The following is a 17,752-nucleotide window of genomic DNA, read 5'->3' as shown; positions in this document are numbered from 1 at the left end:
TAGTTATAGGACAGAGTTTGTCATGGGCTACCACACAATACTCTCATATTTTTCCTTCTAACTGCTCCAGAATATAGGAGGCTAGAGGGTTTAAATACTTTTTTTTATCATCACAATAGACTTTTTTTTCTTTCTTTTTTTTTGTGAACAATAACATATACACAAAAAAGCTATAAATTTCAAAGCACAGCACCACAATGTTGTAGAACATATTTCAGACTTTGACATGGGTTACAATTTCACAATTTTAGGTTTTTACTTCTAGCTGCTCTAAAATACTGGAGAGATATGAATTTAATGATTCAGCATTCATATTCATTTGTTAAGTCCTATCTTCTATGTATAACTCCACCATCACCTTCAATCTTTCTATCCCTCTCTTTAGGGTTGTTTGGGCTATGGTAATTCCAAATTTTTTATATTGGAAGGGTCTGTCACTAACATGGGGTAGGGAGATGGGACTATCTGATGTCATGTTTGCTTTTAAAAGGATGTGAGGAATGTATTGGTCTGGCAATTTAAAACCCACCTGGTGTAGAAGGGTCCCGAGAGAGGCCCATCGAGACCACCACGGTCAGCAAGAGCCTTGAGGTCTCCTGGCCCTAAGGGGGTGCTCCTCAGGGGGTGCTCCTGTCCTCGGCAGGGCTGGAGGACTTTCCTAGGCCCTGCCTCAGGGCTCTGGGCAGCACAGGTCCTTTGCACCTGCCCCAGATGGGGAAGCATCCCTCTTGTCCCTGCTCCCCAGCATCTGGCCAGGTCCTGGGTCTGGCTGATTCCATCTTGGGCTTCCTTTCAAGTTCAGCCAGAGAAGGTGCATGATCTGCCCCAGGTCCCAGCACACACAGCACGAGTGAGCTTTCCAAAGCGACCGCTCTGGGGCCAAATGTAACAGCTGTTTCTTCCATGGCATGCACTGTATTGGGCCTGTCTGGTCCCTACTGCTGCTTACAGACTTCTCACCAGGTGACAGCTACCAGGTGGAAGCAGAGGGCTTTGGGATCACACAGGTTAGAAACCTGCCCCCACCTCTTGTTAGCTTTGTGAACTTGAGTGAGCCACTTAATCCCTCTTATTCTGTTTTCCCCAATTGTAAAATGATGACCCTTACCTCAGGGGACAGTTGTGAAGATTAAATGAAAGAAACATGTAAAAGCCTGAATGGAATCCTTGGCACATAGTATGTCTTCAGTAAATAGTCGCACCATTTATTGTTGTGAATTAACATTGATGAAAATTATTACTAGTGCTAGGTGTTCTGCTATATTATAGAATTTCTTTGCGCCTCCGCGTCCCCTTTTGTAAAATAAGGAGCAGACACTGACATTCGGGTTGCAGGGTTGTCGTGAGTACTAATAGGCAAGATGCTTCAGAGACTTCGAAGGGCCTTATATTGGATCTGGAGGTTGTTCGTGGGCCAAGAAAATGCTGAATATCTAACAGGCTCTTCAGACATTCTGACTCCCGCTCAGGTTACAGAGGTTTACACCACTCCTTGCCTGGCAAATTGACAGAGGAGCCTTTCAAAATGCATCAGGATGAAGCCTGGGAACTGCCACGAAATCACCCATCATCTGGCAGGTTGTCTATATTACGTATGCAAGAGCAAAGCAAAGGGTTCACATCATATTTGCATGGTCTGAGACAAGATTCTTCCAGGGAAAAATCTTCATAAATGATCATGACCATGGGGTAGAGGCCAGCCAGCTCTGGCTTGTGTCTTTCTTCTCTTTTTCCTTCCTTTAGTCATTGAGCAGGAACTAAATGAGTTGAAAGGTCTATTAGATGAAATCTGAGCAGACAACCCAAGAATGGCCAAATCTTGCCCTCCAGTCATTCTTCTTTCCGTAAAGTTCCCAAAGTCTTGAGGATAAAAAGAAACAAGAAACCACAGTGCCACTTTACTATTAGTTGGATTCTCTTTGAGCTGAATAAGAGCACCTGCTCCAGCCTCAGAGCCCACCAGGCCCTTAGCAGTGACTTCTGCCCCCCATGAGCAGCCTTTCAAAGTACCTGGCACTCCTGTGGAAAGAAGGGGGAAGAGAAGATGCCAGCCCCTGAGACAGAAAGCCCGTGTTGTCTTACAGACAAAGGAAGCCAAAGAGAGGTCACAAAGGAAGCTAGAGAGAGCCAAAGTATGTGGGTGAATATTAATACGCCGTGACCCTGTCTGCTAGTAAACACATCCCAATGCATCCCTTGTAAGTCAGCGTCCCTGGAAAAGGGGAGCAAGGAAAGGGCCTGGGAAGGAGAGATTCTCCACCTCCTGCTGGGATGTAACAATGAACAAGACACCTACCCACAGAGTACTACAATGTAGTAAGAGCTGCTACCAAGGCACATTTAGGAGGCCAACAAGACAATGCTGAGGAAATGCCTAAGATGGGAAGGACGACTCAACCAGGCAAGACCAGGTGGGGAGAGGGACAGGGCAAGGAAGGCCTTCCCTGATACCTTCTCACAAGATTACTGAGGCTAGAGAGTGTTTGGAACTTACCTCCTCCTGATTGCTGTCCTCTCCAAGCTCAGGTCTTTTCCAATCTCAGATTCCACAGTGCCCTCGAGGACTACTAGCTATGCCTCTGTCCATATAGCCAACTGTTTTCTGAGCATCGCATGTCCTTCAGGCACCTCAAACTCAACATGTCCAAAATTGTACTCATCTCCCTCCCACCCCCACCACCACTCCTTCCTCTTGGGTTCTCTATTTCAGTGAAGGACAGTTCCATCCACCCAGGTGCCCTAACCAGAAACCCGATTGTCTGTGTAGACTCCTCTCCTTCCTTCACTTCATGCATCCTATCAGTTATCAGTCATGGCAGACTTTGCCTACTTAACATTTCTTTTCATGCTCTCTTGGCATCTGGCCACTCAAATTCTCCTATCCATCGTAACCACCCTGGTTTAGATCAGTCCTTCCGCTCCTGCCTGTTTGATACAGCTACCCTCTCACTGGTCCCCAAACTCTTGACCACTCTGTCATTCTGTTAAATTACTGTCTGTGATCAAGTGGGGCATTGAGCCCCAGTTACCCATCCTGGTTGAGTGGGCAGGAAATACAATGATTCACAACGTGCAATTGAGCAGGTTGGGTCTATGTCCTGTCACGCACCATCAGTGACTTTGAGCAAGTCTTGAAACCTCTCCAAGCCTCAGTTTCCTCACCTGAAAAGTGGAGACAATAATAGCACCTCGGTGATACACAGCTGCTGTTTTTGTCTGCCCCCCCTGTACTCCTCTCCTCCTCACCCTTCCTTTGGGTGAATTGCCCACTCCTCAGTTCCTCGTGCTGGGGCTGCCAATCACAATACCTGATCCCATATGGCCCAAGTCAGGCCGATGGGAGACTTTCCCATGGGAATTTTACTCCTGAGAGAAGACACAGGGACGGAAGGCAGTTGGCGCTGAGTCAGTGGCGGAGTGTCCCAACAGGGCCCACCAACAGCCACGGTAAGCCCTGCTCCCAGCCCAGCCCACCCTGGCTCCTCATCGTTTCCCTCAATTCTGTGAACTTTCCTTCTGAATCCTGCCTCTCTTCTCCCCGCCCCACCCACCCCTCCAGGCCCCAGTCACCCACTCTTGCTTTTTACTTTTGGCTTAAGTTAGGGGCTGTTTCGGACCCTACCTAAATCCTAAAATCTACCTCACAATTGTCGGGATTAAATAGGGCAGTTCCCGTGAAGCCCAGTTCCGAGAACATTAGCTATTGTAATGATGGCCATGCAGCCCCCTGTCCTCCTGCAACTAAAACCTGATGGGAGGTGGGCCTCAGTGGAGGCGTCCTCTGGTTGGCGAGTCCCAGGAATTCAGGGACAGTGTCTGGTCTGCTGACCACTGGCTCCCCGGGGCCTGCAGGGCACCTGACATTTAGTAGACCCTCAATAATCACCTGTGGCCTGCTGACTAGCGTTCGGCGTTTGCTGGTCCTGTGAGGGGATGGTCTTCGTGAAGCCGGGCCTGACCCGGCTCCTCAGCCTCTGGCAACGGGCGGGGCCCCTACTGTAGCAGTCCTGGTCTCCAGCTCAGTCTGTCTTCCTAGGAATTCCTCAAGCATCAGCGCTATTTTTCTGGATGTCTGTTGTATCTTCTCTTCAGGACCACCTCAACCCACTCTGGAAACCTTCTGCCTCCAATTATGCGATTCTTGGGAGCCCTCCAGTCACTGTGCCTCACAGGGCATGGGGTGACCAAAGGACTGGGGAGAGATGATGGAGCTGAAATGCAGCAAGCATCCTCCCCCAACGTGGAGAAATTCCATCTGCAGTAAGAGAAAATGCAGCAGAGAAAAGGCAACTTGATGACGTCAGAGTTCCTCCATGCAATCTGCTCCTGAGACTAACCCCTCCAGGGTGCAGAGGTGACTCATTTATTCACTCAACAAACTTTTATTGTCTGTGTGAATGGAAATAAGGAAGATACTGTCCCTGTCCTTGAGGAGTAATTGTGCTGTGACAGATATACATATGTGTGTGTGGATATGCACGTGTGCACACACACACACACTCACTCACGGAGTATAATGGAGGAGGCACAAAGACCAGAGGGTACAGCATTACACAGGCCAAGGTGGAGGAGGGCACGGCTCAACAAAGACCCTGCAGAGGTGGTGACCCCCAGGGGAGCTTTGAGGCCCCACCGGGAGGGTCAGCTTCAATGGGTCTGCTCACCAAAGGAAGAGCCCAGGCTTCTGAGCTTGTGCAGTTGGAAATCCTTTGTGGACCTATGTCTAAGGATAATCCTTTGTTACAGGAGCACACTGCCAAGTTGGAACCTTCACCTGGGATGTGGCAGGACACTGGAAGAGAAGCACCGAATGCGGATGCCCTGAGTTGCCTCCCACCACAGATCTCCCACTGTGTGCCGTCACTTCCTCCGGAAGCTTTGGTGTTGGAAGGTTGCCCTGGCCCACCTCTTCAGGTTGATCAAATGGCCCAATTATCTATCTAGGATCCTGGATTGTCTTGAACTGAATGGATGAAAGTGGGAGGCTGTCTAGAAAAGAAAGTGCCAGAGGGAGTCCAGCCATACACAAGCTGTTAGCTGGAGCCGGCTTCCCACAAAAGACCCCTCTATTCCAGGGGATGCTGTCACAGGAGCTTGGCTGCAACTCGTGAAGCATGTCCAGGAACTGTTCTTGTGAAAGCGTTGGCAGGGGCTCTGTCTGGTGGCCTGGAATGGATTCTGATCTAGGAGACTGGGGTGCAGGCAGGTAGCAGGCCCACAGGCTACCCAGCACCATCTGTCCTGGGAGCCAGCTGTCCCCTGGGCCGTGACCAAGTAGCTGTGGCCAGGACTCAACAGTGATAGCACCAGATCTTCTCAGGGAAAGGCCTCCAGGCTGTGGTCAGCGACTTCTCTGAATGGTTCCCAGAGCTCCTTCTTCCATCTTAAACCTCTGCAGCACCAATTGCAAGTATCCCCCATGACCTGTAGGATGCAAACCCTCTGGCCCTCATGTCCACATGGACCAGAGCAGAGTGTAAGAAATCTGGAGATAGCAAATTGATCTGCACTGCCACTCTTAAAGCGAGGGTGAACATATAATTTATCTTCTAAACCTGAACCCCTGTGCAGAGTCAAAGGAGGTGCTGTTGATAATAATGCTGGGACAACTGGCATACACTGAAACTACCCCCAGCAAACCTAGACGTTTCAACTCCATACTTTTCCCCTCAAATGAAAGGTCAAGACAAAAGGGTGATGAAGCAGATGGTTGGGAGCAGTTGGCCAACAAGCCTTCCCAGATTCCTAGTTTGCTTTTGTCTTTCACCCCATGTTTCTTAGCAGGATGTTCTGAATTAATAGCAGCAGAGCTGGCCTTAGCAACCTCCACCCAGACTTTGCCGAGGAACCAATAGCCAAGAAGATAGTCTAGCTGCAGTGCCCAGTGTCACTATTCTTCTACTCCCTTTTGCCACCAAAGGCTATTAAGCAGACTATGAAGAGAATAGCTTTGTACGTGTGAAACCCAGCGATAACCAAGCGTGAGTAAGGGTGCAGAGCCACAGAAACATGTAGGCACGAGGGGAAATGAACAATTACTTCAAAGAACACAATATCCTTCAGTGCAGACCTTCCACTCCTGGACGCAACCCTTGTGAAACTCTCACCCATGTGCAGAAGGACATCTGAATATTTGTGGAAACATCGTTTATAACAGTGAAAAACTGGGAACAACCTAAAGGTTGTTTTATTCAGGGTAAAGGATTTTAAAACAATAACGATAATGAATTGGGAGGCATGTATCATACACGGATAAAGGTAAAAGCCCACGATTTTGAGAGGAGAAGGCAAGTTGTGCAATGATTTCTTAGAATGATGCCATTTATAAAAAGGTTCAAGATGTGCAATAAGATACCAGGGACTGTTTGTAGATTCTTATATATATGGAAAAGGTATACAGACATGCCTGAAAATCAGGAACACACAAAATTCAGGCCAGTGGCTGGAGGGGAGAGAGAGGTGAAGGGCTTCAGGAGGCAAATCCAGAGGCCACGACTGTGTCGGTAATATTTTATTTTTTATTTGTTGACAGTTTAGACTTTCTATTTAAATGGCAGCAATACACACAACATATATATTTGGAGATAATTTTTTTTTTTTTTTAATCTTAACTCATTGCACTGCAGCAACCAATGGCCTCCACAGTGTCATTTCTTTTTCAACTGCCAAAGCTCTGTGGCTGGGACAGCTGGACCCGGATGGTTTGCTGATGAGAGGAAGGGGCCACTCTGCAAGGAGCAGGAAAAGCCCTCACTGGGCCTGGTGCCTGGGCTCATCTGGGCTTTTGCAGAGACTGGCCTGCGCCCTAATTCCAGTCCAGGTCTTCACTGGCAGGCGGCCACGGACACTTTATTTAATCTCTCGGCGCTTTCATGTCCTTCTCTGTAGTAACGGGCGCTTTCATGTCCTTTTCTGTAATAACGATACTCAGCGTAATCACCTCAATGTGTTGTCATGGAAGTCCTTTCATAATGTTCCGTAAATATTGATTGCATTTCCTGCATGAAGGTGAGCTCTCAGCTCCTCCTGCAATAAACCCTGATAGCAGAGATGACACCTGGACCGAATGGAGCCCACCTGGAGAGCCGCTGGGCCTCCATGGCCATACCCAAGAACCCCTCCCACCGCTGCCCTGGTACTCTCTGGCCAGGCACGCTGCTCAAGACAGCTCTCCTTCTCTCTCCTCCTTCCCCTTCCTCCTGTTCCTCCTCTTCCTCACTCCTAAGTAGAGGTAGCTGCCCAAGAGCACACAGCTGGAAAGTGGCAAAATGGGATTCTTTTCTCAAAACTTTTTTTATTCTATAGTATAACATATATACAAAGCAAAGAAAGAAAAAGGCAATAGGTTTCAAAGCACTCTTCAACAAGTAGTTACAGGACAGATCCCAGAGTTGGTCATATTTTTCCTTCTGGCTGCTCCAGAATAAAGAAGGCTAGAAAGAATAAATATTTTTTTATCATCGCAATTGACTTTTTTGTGAAAAATAAGATAAACACAGAAAAAGCAATAAATTTCAAAGCACAGCACCACAATTAGTTGTAGAACAGATTTCAGAATTTGGTATGGATTACAATTCCACGATTTTAGGCTTTTACTTCTAGCTGCTCTAAGATGCTGGAGACTAAAAAAGATATCAATTTAATGATTCAGCAATGATATTCATTTGTTAAATCCTATCCTCTCTGTATAACTCCACCGTCACTTTTGAGCTTTCCATCCCTCGCTTTAGGGGTATTTGGGCTATGCCATTCTAAAGTGTTCATGCTGGAAGGGTCTGTTGATAGTGGGTAGGGAGATGGAACTAGCTGAAAAAATGGGATTCTAATCGGAGTGTCTCAAAAGTGACGTTCTTCTCAACTGGGCCAGGGGTCCACAAAATTAGTCACTTTAGAACCACCTGGGTATCGTTTAAAAAAAAAACACCACCAAAACCTGGGCCCTACCCTCAGGGTCTCTGGAGGCAGGGTCTGGATGTGTATGGTTTTTAGGTGAGAACGTACCTAGGTGAGACTGAGAGCCAGCCTGGGTGAGGCCTTATGCTCTCCTGGCACGTACCCCACTCGTCCAGTCATCCTCGTGGGGCTGAAATTATTTATGAGTCCAGCTCCCCCGGGTCTGTGAACTTTCAGACGGAAGAGTTTGCACCTTTTGTCTTCGTGTCCCCAAAACCCAGCACTCATCTTTGGCATGCTTGCAGAGTTCTCAGGACTCTGCAAGAGGGAAGAACTGAAACCAAGGAGAGAAAGTTTTGGGGGAGCACACAGACTTGGTCTGAACAGTATCTGAAACATTGACCAGTAGAAATAGCTGCCCAGCAAGGAGTTCTTCATTGGAAGCACTCTTCAAGAACAAGCAAGTGCTTAACTCAGCAGGTGTCCTGTGTGGGACATGACTCCCAGGGGTGTAAAGTTTCCTGGCAACTGGGATAGAAATCCCGGAATGAGCCAGGACCCAGCATCAAGGGACTGAGAAAACCTTCTCAACTGAAAGAGAGAATAGAGATTAGACAAAATAAGTGTCAGTGGTTGGGAGATTTCAGAGTTGAGAGGTTATCCTGGAGGTTTTTCTTACATATTATATAGATATCGCTTTTTAGTTTATGGTGTATTGGAGTAGCTGGAGGGAAGTACCTGAAATTGTTGAGCTGTGTTCCAGTAGCCTTGATTCTTCAAGACAATTGTATAAAGTTATAACATTTACAATGTGACTATGTTACTGTGAAATCCTTGTGTCTGATGCTCTTTTCATCCAGGGTATGGACAGATGAGTAAAAAAAAAAAAAAAGGATAAATAAATAAATAATAGCGGGGATAAGGGGTAAAATAAATTGGGTAGATGGAAATACTAGTGGCCAATGACAGCAAGGGGTAAGGGGTATGGGATTTATGAGTTTTTTCTTTTTTCTTTCTTTTTCCGGAGTGATACAAATGTTCTAAGAAATGATCACGGTGATGAATACACAACTACGTGATGATATTGTGAGCCATTGATTGTACATCATGTATGACTGTATGTGTGTGAAGATTTGTCACAAAAACATTTTTTAAAAAAAAGGGAGAGAAGAAGAAGAAGCAAGGGCTTGCCTATCCTACAGAGCAGCTGCCTAGATTCAGATTGTATTTATTTAGCCACCATCACTAAAGTGGGCATTTCCTCCTTGCATTTTTATTCCTAGAACTCTAAGAATTTTGTTGCAGGAAGGCAAGGGGAGATCATTTCTTCCAGCCTCCAGCCAACCCAGTGCAGGAACCCCATCAGCTGCAGCTCTGCGCTCTTGGTAGCAGGAACTGTACCCTCACGGACAGGCAGGCTACGCAGCTCTGACTGTTAGAAACTTCCTTCCTTCCTTGGACCGAAGTTCACACTCTGCAGCTCCTTTCATTTGGTCCTGGTTCCACCTTCTTGAGTGCTGATCATTCTTTTGTTCAACCCATGGGGTCTTACAGGCCCCGGGAAAGAGCTTGGGTTTTATTTCAAGGGAAATGACAAATGAAGTGTTATGAAACAGGGGGGCTGCAATGTGATCTGGCTGATATGTTGTAAAGAACTTTCTAATACTGTATGGAGTCCAGATCATTAGGGAGTAAGGAGAGCCCAGGCGGTGGGGTAGGAGGCTCTGTGGATAGTTCAAACCGGGGGTGAAGGGGGCTTGAGCACCAGGGCTGGCTGTGAGGATGGCTGCGGGATGCTGTTTGGGACCCGAAACAACAAGCTGTGCTGATGGACTAGATGAAGGTGTGTGACCATTTGCCTGGTATAGGAGAGTTCTCACCTCTGTGGACCCTCCTTCTTAGGCGTCATTTTTCAATTAACAAGGAACACCTGGGTTTTAAAAATCCATTTGAGAATGGATAATTTAATCCATTTGCAATTACTGTGATCACTGATGCGATACCTGATTTTTCTTTTGATTTCTCCTCCTTATTTTCTTTTACCCTTTTCAATAAATTATTTATAAAAATTTCGGGCGTATAAATATTCATTTCTTCCTTCCTTCCCCACATAGAGAATCATGGCATCTGAGGAGAAAGTGAGAAACGTCACTTTCCCTTGCTACCCTTCCTTCCTGGGCTCCGATGGGATCTCCCATCAACCCTCTCCCTAGCCTGACCCCAGCCTCGTCCTCTCCCTAGCCTGACCCCATTGTCGTCTTCTCTCTAGCCTGACCCCAGTGTCTTCTCTCTAGCCTGACCCCAGCCTCATCCTCTCCCTAGCCTGACCCCAGTGTCGTCTTCTCCCTAGCCTGACCCCAGTGTCGTCTTCTCTCTAGCCTGACCCCAGCCTCGTCCTCTCTCTAGCCTGACCCCAGCCTCGTCCTCTCCCTAGCCTGACCCCAGCGTCGTCTTCTCCCCCCACAGCCTCCACTGATACTGAGCCCCGCCGTCTCCAAGGCAGAGGAGTGGCCTGGCGGAATTCGCAGGACTTCTGAGTGTGCGGGCGGTGGGAAGGTCACCACGAGCCTTGAGAGGGGCAAAGCGAACCCACTAGAGGGCGCCGCAGCACTTCCCAGAAAACACCACACTCCACGGCTGCTTCTCCTGCACTCAGCAGGGGTACTACTTCTTGAGCACCCCTTTAGCTAGAAGCCCTGGGTTAGAGACCGAGGTACAAGTATTAGGGTACAGTAGGGTTTAACAAACGAGTATGAGTGCTATATCATTTTACTGATATTCCTGTTGGTCTCCAGCAGCTAGAAGAAACAACGAAAAATCATGGAACTGTCATCCATACCAAACTTTAAAATCTGTTCTGTAACTATTTGTTAAAATGTACTTGGAAATTTATTAGGTTTGTTTTGTTTGTTTGTTTGCTTGTTTGGTATATATATTATATTTCACAATTAAAAAAAAAAGAATAGGAGTTCCATGCACTTTCATGTAACTTTCCAGAAACCTACAACTCCAGATAAGTCCCTGGTCCAGGTAAGTCCTGAAACCGAAAAGGTCCAGCCTCTCCAGAACATCACCTACTTCAATCTCTCTACCCCATATTATTGACAGACCCTTCCAACATGAAAAAGCTAGAATGACCATAGCTCAAACACCCCTAAAGAGAGGGACAGAAAAATCAAAGGTGATGGTGGAGTTGTACAGAGAAAATAGGACTTAACAAATGAATATGTTGGATGAATCATTAAATTGATATCACTTTTAGTCTCCAGTATCTTAGAGCAGCTAGAAATAAAAACCTAAAATTGTGAAATTGTAACCCACACCAAATTCTGAAATCTGTTCTACAACTAATTGCGGTGCTGTGCTTTGAAATGTATTGCTGTTTTGTATATGTGTTATCTTTCACCAAAAAGAAAAAGAAAGTCGATTGTGATGATAAAAAAGTATTTAAGCCCTCTAGCCTCCTATATTCTAGAGCAGCTAGAAGGAAAAATATGAGAGGATGGTATGGTAGCTCAAGACAAACTCTGGGATCTGTCCTGTAACTACTTGTTGAGAGTGCTTTGAAGATGATTGCTTTTTTTCTTTCATTGCTTTGTATATATGTTGTATTATACAATAAAAAAGTTAAAAAAAAAAAAAAAGGTACAGATGCTGCCCACGGTCAAACTGGGGGAGGGGAGGAGGACTCAGAGTCCAGAGAGGTGGGTGAGGAGGAGGCTCTCAGGTGGGTCAGGCTGTGACTTTTTCCTGCTTTGGGGGACTTAACTGCAGTACAAGCAACACACACTGTGTGCATGCCACACACAGCACATACACATGCCACACACAGCTCACACACACGCCACACACAACACACACACACACCACACTCACATGCCATACACACACCACACACACACGCCGCACACAACACACACACATGCCACACACACACCACACTCACATGCCACACATAGCACACACACACACCACACACACATGCCACACACACACCACACTCACATGCCACACACACACCACACACACATGCCACACACACACCACACTCACATGCCACACACAGCACATACACATGCCACACACAGCACACACACACGCCACACACACACCACACACACACCACACACACATGCCACACACACACCACACTCACATGCCACACACACACCACACTCACATGCCACACACAGCACATACACATGCCACACACAGCACACACACACGCCACACACACACCACACACACACCACACACACATGCCACACACACACCACACTCACATGCCACACACACACCACACTCACATGCCACACACAGCACATACACATGCCACACACAGCACACACACACGCCACACACACACCACACACACACCACACACACACCACACACACACCACACACACATGCCACACACACACCACACTCACATGCCACACACACACCACACTCACATGCCACACACACACCACACACACATGCCACACACACACCACATACACACCACACACAGCACATACACATGCCACACACAGCACACACACACGCCACACACACACCACACACACACCACACACACATGCCACACACACACCACACTCACATGCCACACACACACCACACACACGCCACACACACACGCCACACACACACCACACACACATGCCACACACACACCACACTCACATGCCACACACACACCACACACACGCCACACACACACGCCACACACACACCACACACACACCACACACACATGCCACACACACAGCACATACACATGCCACACACAGCACACACACACGCCACACACACACCACACACACACCACACACACATGCCACACACACACCACACTCACATGCCACACACACACCACACTCACATGCCACACACAGCACATACACATGCCACACACAGCACACACACACGCCACACACACACCACACACACACCACACACACATGCCACACACACACCACACTCACATGCCACACACACACCACACTCACATGCCACACACAGCACACACACATGCCACACACAGCACACACACACGCCACACACACACCACACTCACATGCCACACACACACCACACACACATCACACACACACCACACACACAGCACACACACATGCCACACACACACCACACTCACATGCCACACACACACCACACACACGCCACACACACACGCCACACACACATGCCACACACACACCACACTCACATGCCACACACACACCACACACACAGCACACACACAGCACGCATACAAATGGTATAACCCCAATCCCCCTCACACACACACCCACCAGCCTCACTTCCGGCTTGAAGGCTGTGGGCAGAGACCTCCAGGAGAATGCGGAGCAGGGCAGTAGTGAGTTTACAACTTGAGAGAACAGCCCCACCAGCCCCCAGACAACCTCGCATCATTACAGTCCCTGTAAAGGACCCTATTAAATGTGCACGTGTTAACCACATGTTACCCGAGTGTAACACAGGAACTCTCCGCACCCGTGAACATATTCGCACAGATTTACCAAGGGCTGAGATCGGAGTGGGGTATCTTTTGTTCAGGGTCTCAGGGGAGAAGACTTCATCCAAGCATTTAAGGAGTGCTGATTATGTGCAGACACCTTGCCAAGGGCTCAATGAGAGGAAATCCTCCAATGGACAAAGTTTCAGATGGTGCCGCTAGTCCTCCCCTCTGTATGGAAAGAGAGGTCTCCTGAAGTTAAACTAGGTACAGCTCAGGGGCAATGGCTAATTGTTTGTCCATCTGGTCAGTGGCCCAGAAGAAAGAGATTAGAAGATGGGGACAAGGAGTTCTGGGGGAGAGGATGTGGATGGACATGAGAGTCGGCCAAATGTGAAGATTTTTGTATCTCATGTTAACCCCACAGTGGAAAAGGCCCGAAACAGCCAAGTAGACACAATGGCCCACCCACAGACACAGCCAGTCTGCCTGCGGACATGCCAAAGCCCGCACGCTGGACGCAGTGGCCACAACGCGGATATGGAGGTCGTACGCGGGTCCCACAGCTTGACGCTCCCTGCCAACCCAGATCTACACCTCTCCACCGAATGTCCAATCTTCCAGGGATGCCTGTGAAATCTGGGGTTCCTAAGAGTCACCACCAGGAGCCACTGGCTGAACAGCGAAATCTTTCCCCAGCAAATGACCCACCATATGGAACCGGTTTAGGGTGGAAAAGGGGTGCACCTCCCTTCCCAGTTACCGAGAGTGGGGCCATGGAAACTCCAGGAATTGGGGTGAGATGGAGAGAACTGCTTTCCACCCAGGATGGGCTGAATGCAGAAAGCTTCTTCTGTGTCCAAGAGTAAGCCAAGGAATTTAACATATGCCAAGTTACCAAGAGTAAGCCAAGGAATTTAACATATGCCAAATTAAGGGGGTTGGCATGGTGTTTTTTTCTTTTTTGTTTAAGAAGTCATCATATTGTGTTTATGATTTAAGGGTTTCAAAGCAGCCTCAAGGAGATTTTTGCACTCAGGCCTCAAAACAACCTCAAAAAGTTGGTATTACTGTCCTCATTTCAAAGAGAGACTGAAGCACAGGGACCTCATTTGACTTGAAGTCACACAGCTGGCTAACCCTGAAACCAAGACTTTCCAGTCAAACGACAGATTCAGACTCAGTCTCTCCACAGTTGGATGGTGTTAAGCGCCCTAGGTTTTCCCTGTGATTTCCTTTACATCCAAATAAGAGATAAGAGAGAACGGGGTAAGCGTTGCAAGCTCTGATCGAGTACCTGCCCCTGTGCAGCCAAAGGTGTGTGGAGCCAGCCTGCACCCGACTTCCCCCTACCAGAGCCCCGGTTAAGCATTTACCAGCATACTGGCTGGCCAGGGAGTCTTGCCCCTCACCTCCAGGGGGCCTCAGCACTGCCCAGCAGCCCGACTAAGTCCTCCAGCATGGCAGCCTTCAGCCCCGGCTGCACAACAGCGTCTTCGAGGGAGCCCTGAGCAGCTGAGAAGGCTCCCAGCTGATACTGAGGCAGGTGACAGGAGTGAGGAGCCAGGTACCCCTTCTTTTTTTTTTTTTTAAGGAAAGACAGAGAGAAGGAAGGAAGGATAGAAGGAAGGAAGAAAGGGAAACATCTTTAAACATTTTCTTGTTTTATTGTATTCTGTTTCTCCGTATTTGTTACATGGGCTGGGGCCGGGAATCGAACCGAGGTCCTCCGGCATAGCAGGCAAGCACTTTGCCCGCTGAGCCACCGCGGCCCGCCCCAGGTACCCCTTCTTAAACTGCACTGTACCCCCTCCCAGTCAAGGCCCCCTCTTCCCATATCAGAGGGCTCCTTGGCCAGCACCAAGGAAGGGGCTAAACTGATTGAAGTATGGTGGGAACAAGTTGCTCTCATGTCTTTATGGAGCATCATGGCAGTTAGCACAGAGGGAAACTGAGGCACAGAAAGGACTCAGGATTCACCGCGGATCACAAACCAAGCCGTAGAAGTCCTGGGATGCAGTCTCAGGCTGCTCCTTGTGTTTGTCATGCTAGAAGCCCCTGGGCACTCTGCCTCTCACCAGCTGTGAGACCTTAAGACAGCTAAGCTCTGAGGCCTTGTTTCTCCATCTATAAAACAAGGATGATGTCCACATCTCGAAATTGTTTTGAAGCTTGAATTAAAGCCATCTGTGATGGTTTGAAGTTGTATATACCCAGAAAATCATGTTCTTAAAGCCAATCTGTTCCTGCGGGTGTAAAACTAGTGTGGCTCAGACAAAGGTGGGGGGACCTTTTGATCAGGTTATTTCAGCTGAGGGCTGCCCCAGGTGGGTCTCAATCCTCTTACTGGAGTCCTTTATAAGAGGAAGAAAGACAGAAGAGAGAAACCGACCGGGAGAAACACACAGAAGCCGAGAGAGAAGGCCACAGCTGGAGAGCCAGGTACTAAAAGCAACAAAACCCAGAAGAGACAGGAGAGACCAGCAGACTCGGCCACGTGCCCTGTGACTGAGGGCTGAGGGTTGCAGGCAGCCTGTCGTCAGAGCCCAGGTACTGTCTTGATGATGCCTTGATTTGGACATCTGCAGAGCCTCAGAGCTGTAAGCTTGTAAGTTAATAAATCCCCGTTGTTAAAAGCCGCCCCATTTCTGGTATATTGCATTTTGGGAGCTAGAGTGAACTAAGACGCCATCTATATGACAGTGACTCGATAACTATAAAATACAATATAGAATATTCTTTTTCTAAATTTTTTTGGGGGGTGCGTGGTCCGGGAATCGAACCCAGGTCTCCCACTCTTTTTCTAAATTTTAAACTGTATTTATTGTTTGAAAGAAGAAATAGGTGTATATAGTACAAAATTCAACCAGTGAAGCATCCCTCCTTTCTCCGTCCCCTGCAACCACTTCCCCTCCCAGGAGGCAGCTGCTGTGACCAGGTCTTTGTGTTGCAGCAGGTGCTCTGCTCGGTGGCCCCATGCAGACCATGAGGCCTCCCGGGAGGTGCTAGTTTCAGGCTCTTGTCATGTTTATGGAGTATTTATTACGTGCTAGGCTCTTTCATATATACACTTTTTTTTTTAAATTTTGAAACAAAAAACCAAACCCTGAAAGTTAGCAGCGTGACCCTTATATTATAACTGAGGTTAAGCAGTTTGGCAGCTAAGGACCCCACAAATCCAGGTCTGTACCTCCTCAGCTCCAAAGGCCTCCCCGGAAACCACCCACCAACTCCGGGAGTGCTCGCTGAATCACCATTTCACCTGAGTTCCCTGGTGCTTTACTGCTCTTCGGGTGCCTTTGCATCATTGTCTGCCTCCTCTGGGAGGGCTGTGTGTGAGCAACCAGGCAGCTGTGCGCCTTTCCTTTCGGGGGAGCCTGTGCGGGACGGCCTGGAGGTACTGGCCCAAGCGAAGGGCAGGCTGCCGGGCCTCTCCCCACCGCCCCCCTCAGGGTGGGTGGCAGGCCCAGCCCCTTCCCTCCACTCCCCCCAGAGCACGATCGCTGGCACCCTGTTTTCCCTGGACTTTCTCCTCTGCCTCAGAGGAAGCTGCCGCAATCCAGGTGAAAACACCAGAGGACTTGGGGCCTCCACTTAGGTGTTCCCCAAAACCAAGTTCTCGTCTGATGTCTGGCTGTCAGCTCCACTATGCAGAGCCCACTGGAGGACCAAAAGGACACAGCAGCTGCTCACCCCAGAGCCTGCCTCCCTCCTGCCTTCTCCAAGGGAGCAGGAGACTGCAGAACAGGTGAATCAGGGCTCCCGGGACACACACCTCGGTCCCACAAGAGGAGAGGATGCTGTGCTCCTGGGAATGAGGTTGGGATCTGGGGCTCGAGAGGAATTTCTCCTTTAAACAGGTGGAGCCCGTTGGACGTCAGCCTCTCCCTTCTGAGACGTTCAGGAAAGTTCCACGGGATTGTGATTTGAAAGGCAGGGAAGGACTGAGGCAGGCAGGGAAAGCTGGGCCTGGGGGAGGCTGGGAGGAGGCTAGGGAAGGTGTGGGAGGAGAGGAGGAAGAAAAGGAAGGAGAGTGGGGGGCCCGGGCACCTGGTGGGAGGGCTCTGAAACAGAGAAGGAGCAGGGAATGGAAGCTTTACAATAGCCGTCCCTGGGGTCTCTCCTTCTTGAAGGGCCACCCATCAGCCAATCAATCATCAACATTATAGAGCCCATCCTCCACCCTCGGCTTTCAATTTTCACCATTCTAGTCTCCCTGTTTTGTAATTATCTGCCTCAGTGGAACCCCCAGCCCACCCCCAACCCTGTCAAACTGTGAATTGAGGTTTCACAGGCTATTTTGTCGGGGTGGTTTTCTGCCTTTGAAAGGAATGCAGCCTTATTTTTTCTCTCTCCAAGGTGGAGTCTCATTTGT

Source organism: Tamandua tetradactyla, chromosome 10, assembly GCF_023851605.1.
Source record: "Tamandua tetradactyla isolate mTamTet1 chromosome 10, mTamTet1.pri, whole genome shotgun sequence".
NCBI classification, from domain to species: Eukaryota; Metazoa; Chordata; class Mammalia; order Pilosa; family Myrmecophagidae; genus Tamandua; species Tamandua tetradactyla.
Note: the sequence above shows the minus strand (reverse complement) of the source record.